The sequence below is a fragment of the Cydia amplana genome, chromosome 21 (genome assembly GCF_948474715.1).
Source record: "Cydia amplana chromosome 21, ilCydAmpl1.1, whole genome shotgun sequence".
NCBI lineage: Eukaryota > Metazoa > Arthropoda > Insecta > Lepidoptera > Tortricidae > Cydia > Cydia amplana.
In genome coordinates, this window is record NC_086089.1 from 10,271,085 (window position 1) to 10,283,871 (window position 12,787).

Genomic DNA, 12,787 nt, shown 5'->3' on the forward strand with positions numbered 1-12,787 from the left:
GAGCCTCACGACCCAGGAGGTGGTCCTCCGGTTTCCCACACTGTTACAATCGATAATAATGAAAATTCTGATAATGAAATTGATATGAAAGAGTATCACAGCGTGGATACAGATAGTTCTGTATCTTCTGAGGTGAGAAAACGAAAGACCGCATCCAGGAGGATATGTCGTCACTGTAATAAAAAAAAGCGACATAACAAGGACAAAAATAGGGATAAAGAATCCATTACAGATGATTGCAATTGTCAAACTTGCTCAAACAACTCCGATACAAAGTCACAATTTCAAGCACCACTCTCAGCCTCAGCTTTTACTCCGGCTCTAGCTCCTGCTCCGGCTCCAGCTGCGGCCCCAGCTGCAGCCCCAGCTGCGGCCCCAGCTGCAGCCCCAGCTGGCTCAGTGAATACCACCTCTCAGCTCACAGACATGTCCAGGAAGCAATATATACAAACTGATTCTTCGCCGTATGTAGTACATGTCCAGAAACAACAAGAATCTCCCAATGATGGCACTTCTATTCATTCAATTGCTTTTGGCAACTTTTTGAAACGGCACAATTTTAGGAACATTGTTAATGGTAGTGTCAAACGTATAGGCCGCAATAGAGTCGCTCTATCATTCTCAAAGTATGAGGATGCCAACCATTTTCTAAAAGACACTCGACTGACTGACAACAAATATAAGGCGTTTATTCCAAGTTTTAACGTTATCAGAATGGGTGTTGTTAAAGGCATACCAACTGAAATGTCTTTAGAGGAGGTCAAAGAAAACATCAGTGTCCCAGTAGGTTGTGGTGAAGTTTTAAAAGTAAGGAGAATTAATTATAAAGTGATTGTGGATGGTTCTCCGGTCTGGAAGCCATCACAAACAGTTGTTATAACGTTTGATGGCCAAGTTCTTCCAAAACGCATATTTATGTTTTATAACGCTCTACCAGTAGACTTATACATCTATCCAACGATCCAATGTTACTCTTGTTCTCGCTTTGGTCACACGCAGGGACAATGTAGATCTAAACCGAGGTGTTACAAGTGTGGAGAGGGTCATACTGGCTCCACATGCACTATTGAAGAAGATTGTGCATCTTGTTGCTTATGTTCCGGTGTTCATTTTGCCACTAATAAGTCTCGCTGTCCAGAGTATGAGCGCCAGAAAAATATTAAGCTATCTATGGCACAAAGTGCTATATCTTATACAGAGGCCTCTAAACTGCACCCTCCTGTAACAAAACCATATGCAGATGTGGTCATGTCCACTCCAACATCTCTCCCGTCTCAGCATAATAGAAATAATAATAACTTAGGTACAACTACTCACTCATATAAAAAAACAGTCTTTCTGAAACCTCGCAGCTTGCCAAAATCCCAGAAAGGTTTTGACACTGCCTCACATTACAATTTATCTAAAGACTATAACATGCCATCCCCCTCTGGGAATGGTTGTGCCATTGTGCAACAATTTAACAATAAAACTACCAATGACCTCATATTAGAACTTATTCAACTGTTAAGTATTAATTTACACAAAAACCATTCAGAACCGTCCAACGCTGCACATATTACTAGTCCTCATGTTTCCTCCAATAATGGCCAACAATTCCAAAATTCTTCAATGGAATTGTCGCAGCATTAACAATAAAAAAAGCGATTTAATCCATTTAATTAAGAAGTATGACCCTTTTGTTATTACCCTATCTGAAACATGGCTCAGGTCTGAGTCATGTTTCAAAATTCCTGGCTATGCATGCCTCCGCGAAGACAGGTCGGATGGGCATGGTGGTGTAGCCATCCTGGTAAAAAAATCATATCATTTCTCTCATGTTCCATTAGCACCTCATAATAATGAATTTTCCATAATCTCAGCTCTTGTAGATAGCATTTGTATAGTTTCAGTGTACATACCTCATCCCTCGCTTACCATACTTAGTGAAGTAAGAAACATTATATCATCTCTTCCTACTCCATGTTTAATATTAGGAGATTTTAATTGCCATCACCCAGCTTGGGGGTGTTTCAATTCAAGTACTTTAGGCGAGGAAATAATAGACATAGTTGATTATTATAATTTATGTATATTGAATTCTGGTGTTCCTACGCGTCGGTCTGCTCCCAATGAGAATCCTAGTGCATTAGATTTATCAATTTGTAGCTCTTCCATATCACACTCCTTACTGTGGGAGGTACTTCCACTTTCCTATGGCAGTGATCATTTTCCAATTCTCATTTCTTTTCCTATTAAAAACAGACCATTACATAAAAGATCTCCACTTTTAGCATATAAACTTCAAAATGCAGATTGGGATAAGTTTCGCAAACATATGGATGAGAGGTTGGGAGAATTACCCGATGTATCTCGTGAAAATTTGTTTAAAACTTCTGATGCTTTTGCTAAGTTTATAATTAATATAGCTGATGAAGTATTTCCTCGTAAGAAGTCCTCTAAATTCAATATTCCCAGCCCTCCATGGTGGGATTCTGAATGTTCAGAAGCTGTTAAAAAGAGAAAACAGTGTGAGTTAATGTATAATAATAATATGAGCGAAGAGAACTTTAATTCCTTATTAGTTACTTTAAAAGAAACAAAACAGTTTTTGAAGAAAAAGAAAGTTGACAGTTGGAGATCCTTTTGTGCATCTTTAAGTCCTAGCACTCACCCGTCAGAAGTTTGGAGGAAGGTTAGAATGTTTAGAGGAGCTTTTGTAGAAAATAACGCCATCAATCTTGATCCTCCAGTAGCCGAGAAATTTTTAGATAAATTAGCTCCTTCATTTGTCCCATTCCCTGTGTGTCCTGAACTGGCTTCCTCGCCCAATATTGATAATGATAACGTGCAGCCTTTTAACAGTCCATTTTCGTTTTTAGAGCTAAAGAATGTCTTATCATATGTTATTGATTCTGCACCAGGATGCGATGGTATTCCATATTCATTTTTGAAACATTCTAGTGACAACGTTATAGGTTACTTTCTTAATATTATCAACGGGATTTTTATGACAGGTGACATTCCACCAAATTGGAAAATACAGTTGGTGTTACCCTTTCTCAAACCGAATAAACCCCGTAATGATCCAAATTCGTATCGTCCAATTGCGTTATCTTCTGTTTTAATTAAGATTTTAGAACATTTAGTTAAAAATAGGTTAGAGTGGTTTATTGAGAGTAAAAAATTATTACCCGATATTCAATATGGTTTTCGCAAAAGCAGAAGCACTTTAGACTGTGTGGGTTTGTTAGTTTCTGATATCCTTTTAGCCTTCTCGAAACGGGAATATGTCGTAGCTTGTTTTATAGACATCAATTCGGCCTATGATAATGTAAATATATCAATTCTTGTAAATAAGTTGTTCCTCTTGGGAGTTCCTGAACGCTTGTGTAATATTATTGCTGCTATGTTTTATGAACGGACGATTAGGTTAGATTTAGATGATAAAGTATTTCACAGGACAGTTTGGAAAGGACTACCACAGGGTTCTGTTCTTAGCCCTTTACTTTTTAATGTATATACATACGACCTTAGTTCCAATTTGCCAGATTATATATCAATTTTACAATATGCCGATGACATAGTGTTCTACTCAAGAAATAAATCCGTACAAAAGGCCTGTGAACTCATAAATGCTAGTTTGAATGAACTAAATGTATATTTAAATAATAATGGGTTAGACCTTTCAGTCCCGAAAACCTCAGCAATTATATTTTCTCCCAGGAAAAAAACTGTTAATGAAAGTTTATCCTATGGTGGAACTACAATCTCCTTTCGTCAAGAAGTCAAGTATTTAGGAATGGTTTTGGACTACAATTTGTCAGCCAAGGGTCATTGTAATTATGTTAAAGGTAGATGTGAACGCTCATTAAACATATTGAGATGCTTGGCTGGTGTATGGTGGGGCAGCCATCCTTTCTATTTGAAGCTTATTTATAATGCAGTAATAAGAAGCGTTGTTGATTACGGTTCTTTTCTTTTAACTCCGGGTACAGAAGATGCCATTAAAGTATTCAATGTCATACAGAATAAGTCACTAAGGACAATCCTTGGTGCTATGCGAACCAGTCCGGCTAATGCCATGCAAGTGGAGTGTGTTGACCCACCTGCGCATTTGAGACGTCAATTTTTATCCGACAGATTCATTTTTAGGACTATGCAATTTTCGGTTCATCCTCTTATCACAAAATTATCGACTCTTTATGATCATATGCAGTCATCTCCATATTGGCGTAATAGAACTCCTCCTTGTATAATTAATAGTTACCTTAAATTTTTGGCTCTATCTTCTCCTACTGTCAGACATATTAACCTTCCTATATACGAGAAAGACTTTGACTCTTTGATTATTTCTCCACAAGTTTTTCTAGACTCCAATATTTCTAAGGATATAATAACTGCTCAACCTGTATTTAACAACTTAGTGGGCGAATATTGGTCTGGTTGGCATTACATATACACAGATGCATCAAAACTTGCTACAAATAGTTGTGTTGGGGTTGGTGTATTTCATCACCAGTATAATGTTGTACAAAAAATTAAACTCCCTCCAGAATCTTCGGTATTTACCGGAGAACTATTTGGTATTTATAAAGCTGTTGAATATGTTTGCATGTTCAATTTAAATAAATGTGTAATTTTTTCCGATTCTAAAAGTTGCCTTCAAATTCTATTAAAATCTCCTTTCAAAATGACTAACAGTTACCCTTTGTTATATGATATCCGAGACGTCTTGTTAAAATGCGAAAAGAAAGGGCTTACTGTAAACTTTGTATGGGTGCCAAGTCATTGTGGAATTCCCGGAAATGAGAAGGCTGATCGTCTGGCGGTAGATGCTGTTGCTTCTGGTGATATATTTCCATATAAAAACTATTGTCATGACCTTCTGTTGCTCCCCAAAAGATATCTCAGGTTAGCCTGGGAGTTCTTTTGGTTTTGGAGCAGCCTGGAATCCGGAAGTTATTACCTTAAGATTCAAAGTGACATCCCTGTAAAGCCGTGGTTTTACAATAAAAACTTTAAAAGACGTGAAATATCATGTTTAACACGCATGAGATTGGGCCATACATCTGCTCCTTCTGACCTTGCTCGATTTAAATTTACTAACGATCCCAATTGTGACTGTGGTGCCGAGGAGGCGGATATTAATCATATATTCTTTTCATGTCCTTTTTATGATCGTACTGCTTTGATGGATTCTTTACTATCCAAAAATGTTCCATTTCCAATAGACATCCCTTCCTTGCTCATCAATCCAGACTTTTATAACATCCTAGCTTCATTCATCGTTTACAATGATATAAAGGTATAATATTTTATAAAACTAAGTATATTTATCATTTTGTATTTCATCTATATACCTACCTGTCCTGACCACTACACTTTCCAAATTCCGAATTACCTTTAATCCTTGTTCCGCGTTTAATTTCCTTCCCTTTAATTTACTTGACGTTGGCTACGGGCAACACCGCCCTCAAGTCCATTAAAAAAAAAAAAAAAAAAAAAAAAAAAAGTTTGAAATCTGCATGAATCTAGTATAACTGGATTGGGCATGAGTGGTGGGGATAACTGACAGAACGGGATAGTCTTATGTATCTTTCAGTAGGAGTAGCAGCGAAAGCGCTATTATTGTTTGTCCTTGTCACAGTCTCACATCTTGTTTAATTCCCCACCGTAAATTGACCATCGTGATTGGTCGAATTCATTTGTTACCCACCATAACAAATAAATTCGACCAATCATAGCGGCGCAATGCGACGCTATGATTGGTCGAATTTATATGTTTTGTCCCTCACGGAGGCACGGGTAGACCACTTCTATAGGATGCTACCTTCTATGGAAATCTGGTTCCCTCATTGGCGTCTTATTTTTCGCCAGGAGCGGTCGTCCCTGGTAAGTCGATATAGACTACACTACCTATAGATATTTAGGGTACCTAAAGATATTTTAAATTAACTCGAGCCTCGTCAATAGTCTTTTAAATAAGCATTCCGAAATATATTAGTGGTAAAAAATGGAGGAGCGCGATCCGGACAATCTACCCTCAAATAAACGGAAAGCTTTAAATGAAACCGGAAATACAAAGCGTACACGTTACGATGAGGTTTTAAATAACTTGTCATTACAAGTCGCAAATATTCAAAATTTTCTATCAAATCATTACCCACCAACAGAAAACCCTCCATCCCCTAGTGAAAATATAGAATTGTCCGCTGACGATGCCCTTGATTTAAATGCGAGTGGGGAGCTTTTTTTCCGATGAGGCATCCGGGTTACCCTTACCGGGCGATCAGGTAATTGATAGTAAAAAAGAGCCTAAGGTTCCTGAACAACCGTTTTCAATGACCTTAGAAACCGTCACTAAAGATCCATCCGTCCCAAAATCAGTAACAAAACACTTGGAGTCGTTAAAACAGTTTCAAAGATTTGAATCTTCAGATTGGGCAGAAATTCGTTATTCCGAGGTTCAAAAGAATTATGTGTCTACCCCCGGTTTCATAGAGTTGGAGACGAACGAAGAAATAAAACCCTATGATAATTTTAACAATCTTAGTCATACAGAAAGAGGTTTCGCGGCTATTTCCTCAGGGTTGTTAAAGCAATGCGATGCGATGGAACAAGGAATTCGCACCTTTATGTCGTGGATAACTTCAACTGAGGTGGTAGATGTCGTAACAATTCAAAATAAGATCAACGAGATTTTCTTGGAGGGTGATTACAAGAAAATCTCGTCAGACTTATTACAGATGGCCTGCGGCCATCGTGCTGATTTAGTACAGCAAAGGAGAGACGGTATTTTACGTTCGGTCAAAGATAAATTTACAAAAGAAACCCTTCGTAAAATACCGCCATCATGTGACAGTCTTTTTCATGTGGACACGTTCTCAGCTACGTTAGAAAAGAAAGGTGGCACAAGTAAAGTGTTTTGGCCTCTTAAAAACGAAACTCGCCCCAATAAGAAAGCCGCGCAGGCTGATTCTATTCCAAGTGCAAAACAAAGATACCTATTGCCCGCGCAGGGTAATCAACCAAGTTTTCAAACTGCCGTACCACCGGCTATGAATAATTATTATTATCCACAAACGGCAACCGCGCAGGTTCCCTACTATCCATACCCACCAGTACCTGCTGCGCAAGTTGGTTATGGGATGTATGATCAAGCTTTGCCAAGACTGCCCACGCAGGGTAACCGCAATTTTCGCTCTCGGGCCTCTAGGGGCAGGTCAGGTCCCGCTAGTAACCATGCACCTAGACAATCTTACAATGACTCACGAAAAGAGTCTCGAGGAAGGAAAAAATTCTGACTCGATGTTTCAGGCAGGTCAAATATCCCAATATGCAAATGTATGGGAATCCTACGGAGCAAGTCCAATGTTATTAAAAATAATACAGGGATATCGCATCCCTTTTTGTTCAAAACCGATACTTCAACTGCCATGCCTATCCAACCACCCTCAATTAACATTACCGTCAGAAGAAATGGACTTGGCAATCAATCAGCTAATAAAAATGAAAGTCCTAGAACCAGTACAAATGACCCCCAGTTTTGTTTCTCGAATTTTTTTGGTCAAGAAACCAGACGGCACACACCGTCCAATATTCAACCTGAAAAGCCTAAATCAATTTGTATACGTAGGCAAATTCAAGCTGATAAACATACAAAGAATCCCGAGTTTTATTCAGGCTTCAGATTGGATGGCCAAAATCGATTTGTCGAACGCTTACTTCCACCTTCCGATAGCACATGCCCACAGGTGCTTTCTAAGGCTAATTTACAAGGAAACTTTATGGCAAATGACCTGCCTGCCATTCGGCCTCTCATCAGCGCCCAAAGTATTTGCCATGCTCAGCAATTGGATAGCTCAAATATTACGCGAACAAAACGTCAGAGTCATCGTTTACTTAGACGATTATCTTCTAGTGTCTCAAAACAGGGAGGTACTAGAATCTCATGTGTGCCTGGCCTTAAACCTATTAAAATCTCTCGGATGGCACATAAACATGGCAAAATCGATACTAGTACCACAAAGAAGCTTACAATTCTTGGGTGTAATGTGGAGCCCCCTCACAAATTTAAAGTGGTTACCATCAGACAAATGCCTTGCCCTTCGAAAGAAGTTGGAATATGTATTGACAAAAAAGACGGCAAATCTAAAACAAATGCAAAGTCTAGTAGGAACATTGAACTTCGCAAGTTTTTGCGTCATGAACGGGCGATTAAATCACCGAGCCCTACAGCGGTTTGGTCAACACCTCCAAAAAACCGATCATTACAACGAAGTCCCGATTCCGTCAGAAGCCCAAAAAGAGCTTCTTTGGTGGTTGCAAAATCATATGAATGCATCCGACATTCATCAATACCCGGTAACACATCACCTGACGACAGACGCATCTGGTCAAGGCTGGGGCGCTCAACTAAACAACCTATCAATACAAGGACTTTGGTCCCCCCAGGAAATATCTCTGCATTCCAACGTAAAAGAGATGCTTGCTATCTACAAAGTTCTAATGCAAACGAATCTTTCTCATACTACAATGGCCATACAATCGGACAATCGAACTGTATTAGCATATCTCAAGAATCAAGGGGGAACAAAATCTCGACAACTTTCGGATCTGACTGCCAAACTCTACAAAATATTAATGGCAAGGGACATATTTCTGTCATTACATCACCTACCAGGCCTCTACAACGTAGAAGCAGATCACCTGTCTCGTCAAAAGAAAATGCCAGAGTGGCATTTACTTCCTCACTTCACTCAGATGTGTTTCAAGAAGTTTGGAACCCCCGTGATCGATCTCTTTGCCTCTCACCAGGCTCACGTTGTCCCACGTTACGTGAGCCTCAATGTGAAAGACCAGAACGCAGAATTTCACGATGCGCTAAGTCGAACATGGACTTACTCCCTGGCATGGGTGTTCCCACCCCCATTCTTGATACCACGAGTATTAAATCATCTCAATCAAGCAATAGGTCGTTACCTCATAGTTGTACCCAAATGGGAGAAAGCTTTTTGGCGTCCGGACCTCAAACAACGGGCCATAGCGCCCCCGTTCACCATTCGAAACCTAAACCAGGTTCTGATCGACACAGCGACGGGCACTCCCCCGTCCAAAGTACAAAATATGACCATGGAGATTTGGAAATGTGGGGGTGGGATTCGGCATTAAAAAATTGGACCCCAGAACAAAAGAAGTTCCTAAAATCCAGCTGGCGCGAATCTACCATAAGAACATATAAACCGGCTTGGCGACGTTGGTGCGAGTGGGCACAACATAACAGCGTTAATTTCAAAAACCCGAACAGCGCAGATCTAGCTAGATTTTTGACAGATATTTTTATGACAAATAAATTCTCTTATAGCACTATTGCGCTACACAAATCTGTCGTTTCTACCTTATGTGACCCAGACAAAACCAAGAATTTAAATTCTCATCCGCTAGTTCGTCATGTGATGAAATCGGTCAAGATAAGTAAACCAAGACACGAAAAGACACCAATATGGGACATGGACATATTGGCAAATTGGTTAAACAACACACCAAAAACTACTAATCTTTACGAATGCTCCAGAAGGACAGCTTGCCTTCTTCTACTCTGTTCGGGAAGAAGAGTCCATGATTTGACTCTACTTTCTGTAGAAAAAGATAAATTTATTATAACAAATGATTCAATAATCTTTTGGCCGGATTATGGCTCAAAAACAGATGGCCCTGACTACAGACAACAAGGATGGCGTCTGCTTAAAAATAAGGACTCTCAAGCCTTGGATCCAGTGTATTGGGTGAAACTATTGTTAGAACTATCAAGTGAAAGAAGAAAAGAAAATATAACAAAATTATTCATTAGCATATGTGGGACACCTAAACCAGCTTCAAAAACTATGATTGCAAATTGGATAAAATCAGTCCTTAAAGAAGCTGGAATAGAAGCTACACCGGGAAGCATAAGAGCAGCAGTTGCATCAAAGAATTGGATAGAAAACTGCCCTCTTGACGAGATCCTGCAAAGAGGAAATTGGCGGTCCCACAATACTTTTATGAATCACTATCAAAAAGTAGTTAAAGTAAGTAATTATAACACATCAAGTACTGTAACTAGATTATTTAATGTGATCAATTAAAATAAAATTAAGTATGGTGTATACATATAAATATATTATCCTTTATGATTGGGAAAGATAAATAAACAATGTTTTGTGTAAAGTGATTTCTTTTATTTATGAAAAATACCAATATCTCCTAATTACTTAACAAGTTATTGCTTTTTTATGTCTAATTACAGCATAATTATAATCTACTTGAAAGTATATTATCACTTTCTATGCCAAGAACTCCCTGGGTGTTAGGCATCAAAGGTGTTAAATATTATTACTTCCTGAAATCACATTGGCATCTTATCACACCAGGCGATAACAAACAGGTCTCATTATAATGTAAGGTTTTGAATAACGGTACAGGATTTAATGACAGCGTTTTACCTACCAATAAAACGCTTATTAAATACTTACCTTATTCAAAACCTTACATACAAGCTCTGCCTGGTTATAGTTTTTCAAAAACTTCATAGCTTATGAGACACAATGAGGGAACCAGATTTCAAACTTGTTTTTATAAAGACTTGAAATCCGCTGCCTGGTGTTGCCAGTAGGTAAAAAGTTGACGTTTTATGGGAAATAATAATAGGGATGACCGCCTCCGGCACGAAAAACGAGCGCTGCTCTCATTATAATGTAAGGTTTTGAATAAGGTAAGTATTTTTTTCTACTCCAGCACTTAAATGTGTCAATTAAATGACTGACAGTGATATCTAAAGCAATGTCATTTGAATGATTTGTCTATAGGCTCATAAGATGACTGCTAGCAGTCATCTTATGAGTATAATACAACTGCTTTATTTTTTTTAAAGATACAAGTTCCGATCATCTTGATTGAAAGAGGTATGTTTTCATTTACAATAATAACTCTTATTTTTTTAAATAATAACTCTTTTTTTTTAAATAATAACTCAATTTTTTTTAAATAATAACTCTTTTTTTTAATAATAACTTTTTTTTTTTTTTTTTTTTTTTTTTTTTTTGCTGCAGCTGTCATAGAAAAAGTAATGTATGCAACAGCTCATAATTGGTTCTTAAAATTCTCGGGTCTTTTTTTACAAAACTCGACTACGTCTCGTTTTGTAACTTCGACCCTTGAATTTTAAGAACCCTTATTATATCACTGTTGCATAAACTACTAAATAAGCGTTTTATTGGTAGGTAAAACGCTGTCATTATAGCTATCTTCATAAACACACATGAAGGTGGCCTATTCACTATCAGGCACTAGTTTTATCAATGTTTGATAATGCTTGAAGGTGTGAAAACGCTTAAGTGTAAGTTTTAAGTTGCGTTTTGTTATGCATCAGTACTGTAGGAATGTGTAGGACTAGGACAGAGTAGTATAAGGGTATGCGCGCACGGGCAACTTAGTCGCCAGGCGACTTATTTGTCTCTTACGACAAATTAATCGCCTCCTCGCCGTGATGCGCGCACGAGAGCGACAGCAACACGACTTTTTTCTACGCAGTCATCAACATGGATTGCGAAGAGACGGCTGTGGTCGTTGCACTCGTATTAAAAAAACCGATGAAAACGTTGAAAAAATCAATATTGGGTGCATCCATTATGACTATGTTGTTTAAGTTAAATAAAGGATTCTACTTAATAAATAATTATTACAAAATATATAGAGGTCTCCATTCCACTTCTTCAATTAGCCTACTATTATCGATTATCATCTTCTATGACCGGCATTTTACTTCGTATTGAATGCGGGCGCGTATCCGTACACGTACACATACAAGCTCTCGCCGCGGCGGTCGAGTGGCATCTGGCCGGCCGGCGACTTATTTGTCGCCCGTGCGCGCACTAGCATTTAAACCAATAGGGAAGGAGACAGTTGCGTCGCGGGCTTGTCACCGAACCCGCGGACAAAAAAGTCGCCCGCGAGTCGCGTCGCTACGTGAGCGCACTTCCATACTAACCCATAGACTTGACGTGAGAGACAAAATTGTCGCGGCGACAAAAGTTGCCCGTGCGCGCATACCCTAATATGCAGTTGAGCTGATACTCTTTTTAGGGTTCCGTAGCCAAATGGCAAAAAACGGAACCCTTATAGATTCGTCATGTCTGTCTGTCCGTCTGTCTGTCCGTCTGTCTGTCCGTCTGTCTGTCCGTCCGTATGTCACAGCCACTTTTCTCCGAAACTATAAGAACTATACTGTTGAAACTTGGTAAGTAGATGTATTCTGTGAACCGCATTAAGATTTTCACACAAAAATAGAAAAAAAACAATTAATTTTTGGGGTTCCCCATACTTCGAACTGAAACTCAAAATTTTTTTTTTCATCAAACCCATACGTGTGGGGTATCTATGGATAGGTCTTCAAAAATGATATTGAGGTTCCTAATATCATTTTTTTCTAAACTGAATAGTTTGCGCGAGAGACACTTCCAAAGTGGTAAAATGTGTGTCCCCCCCCCCCTAACTTCTAAAATAAGAGAATGATAAAACTAAAAAAAATATATGATGTACATTACCATGTAAACTTCCACCGAAAATTGGTTTGAACGAGATCTAGCAAGTAGTTTTTTTTAATACGTCATAAATCGCCTAAATACGGAACCCTTCATGGGCGAGTCCGACTCGCACTTGGCCGCTTTTGGAAAAACAAAACGCAAAGAGTGACCGGAAGTATATTTTACAATAAATACACAACTTTTTTAATTGATTTCAAATAAATATTGTGTCTAATGTTAGTGCA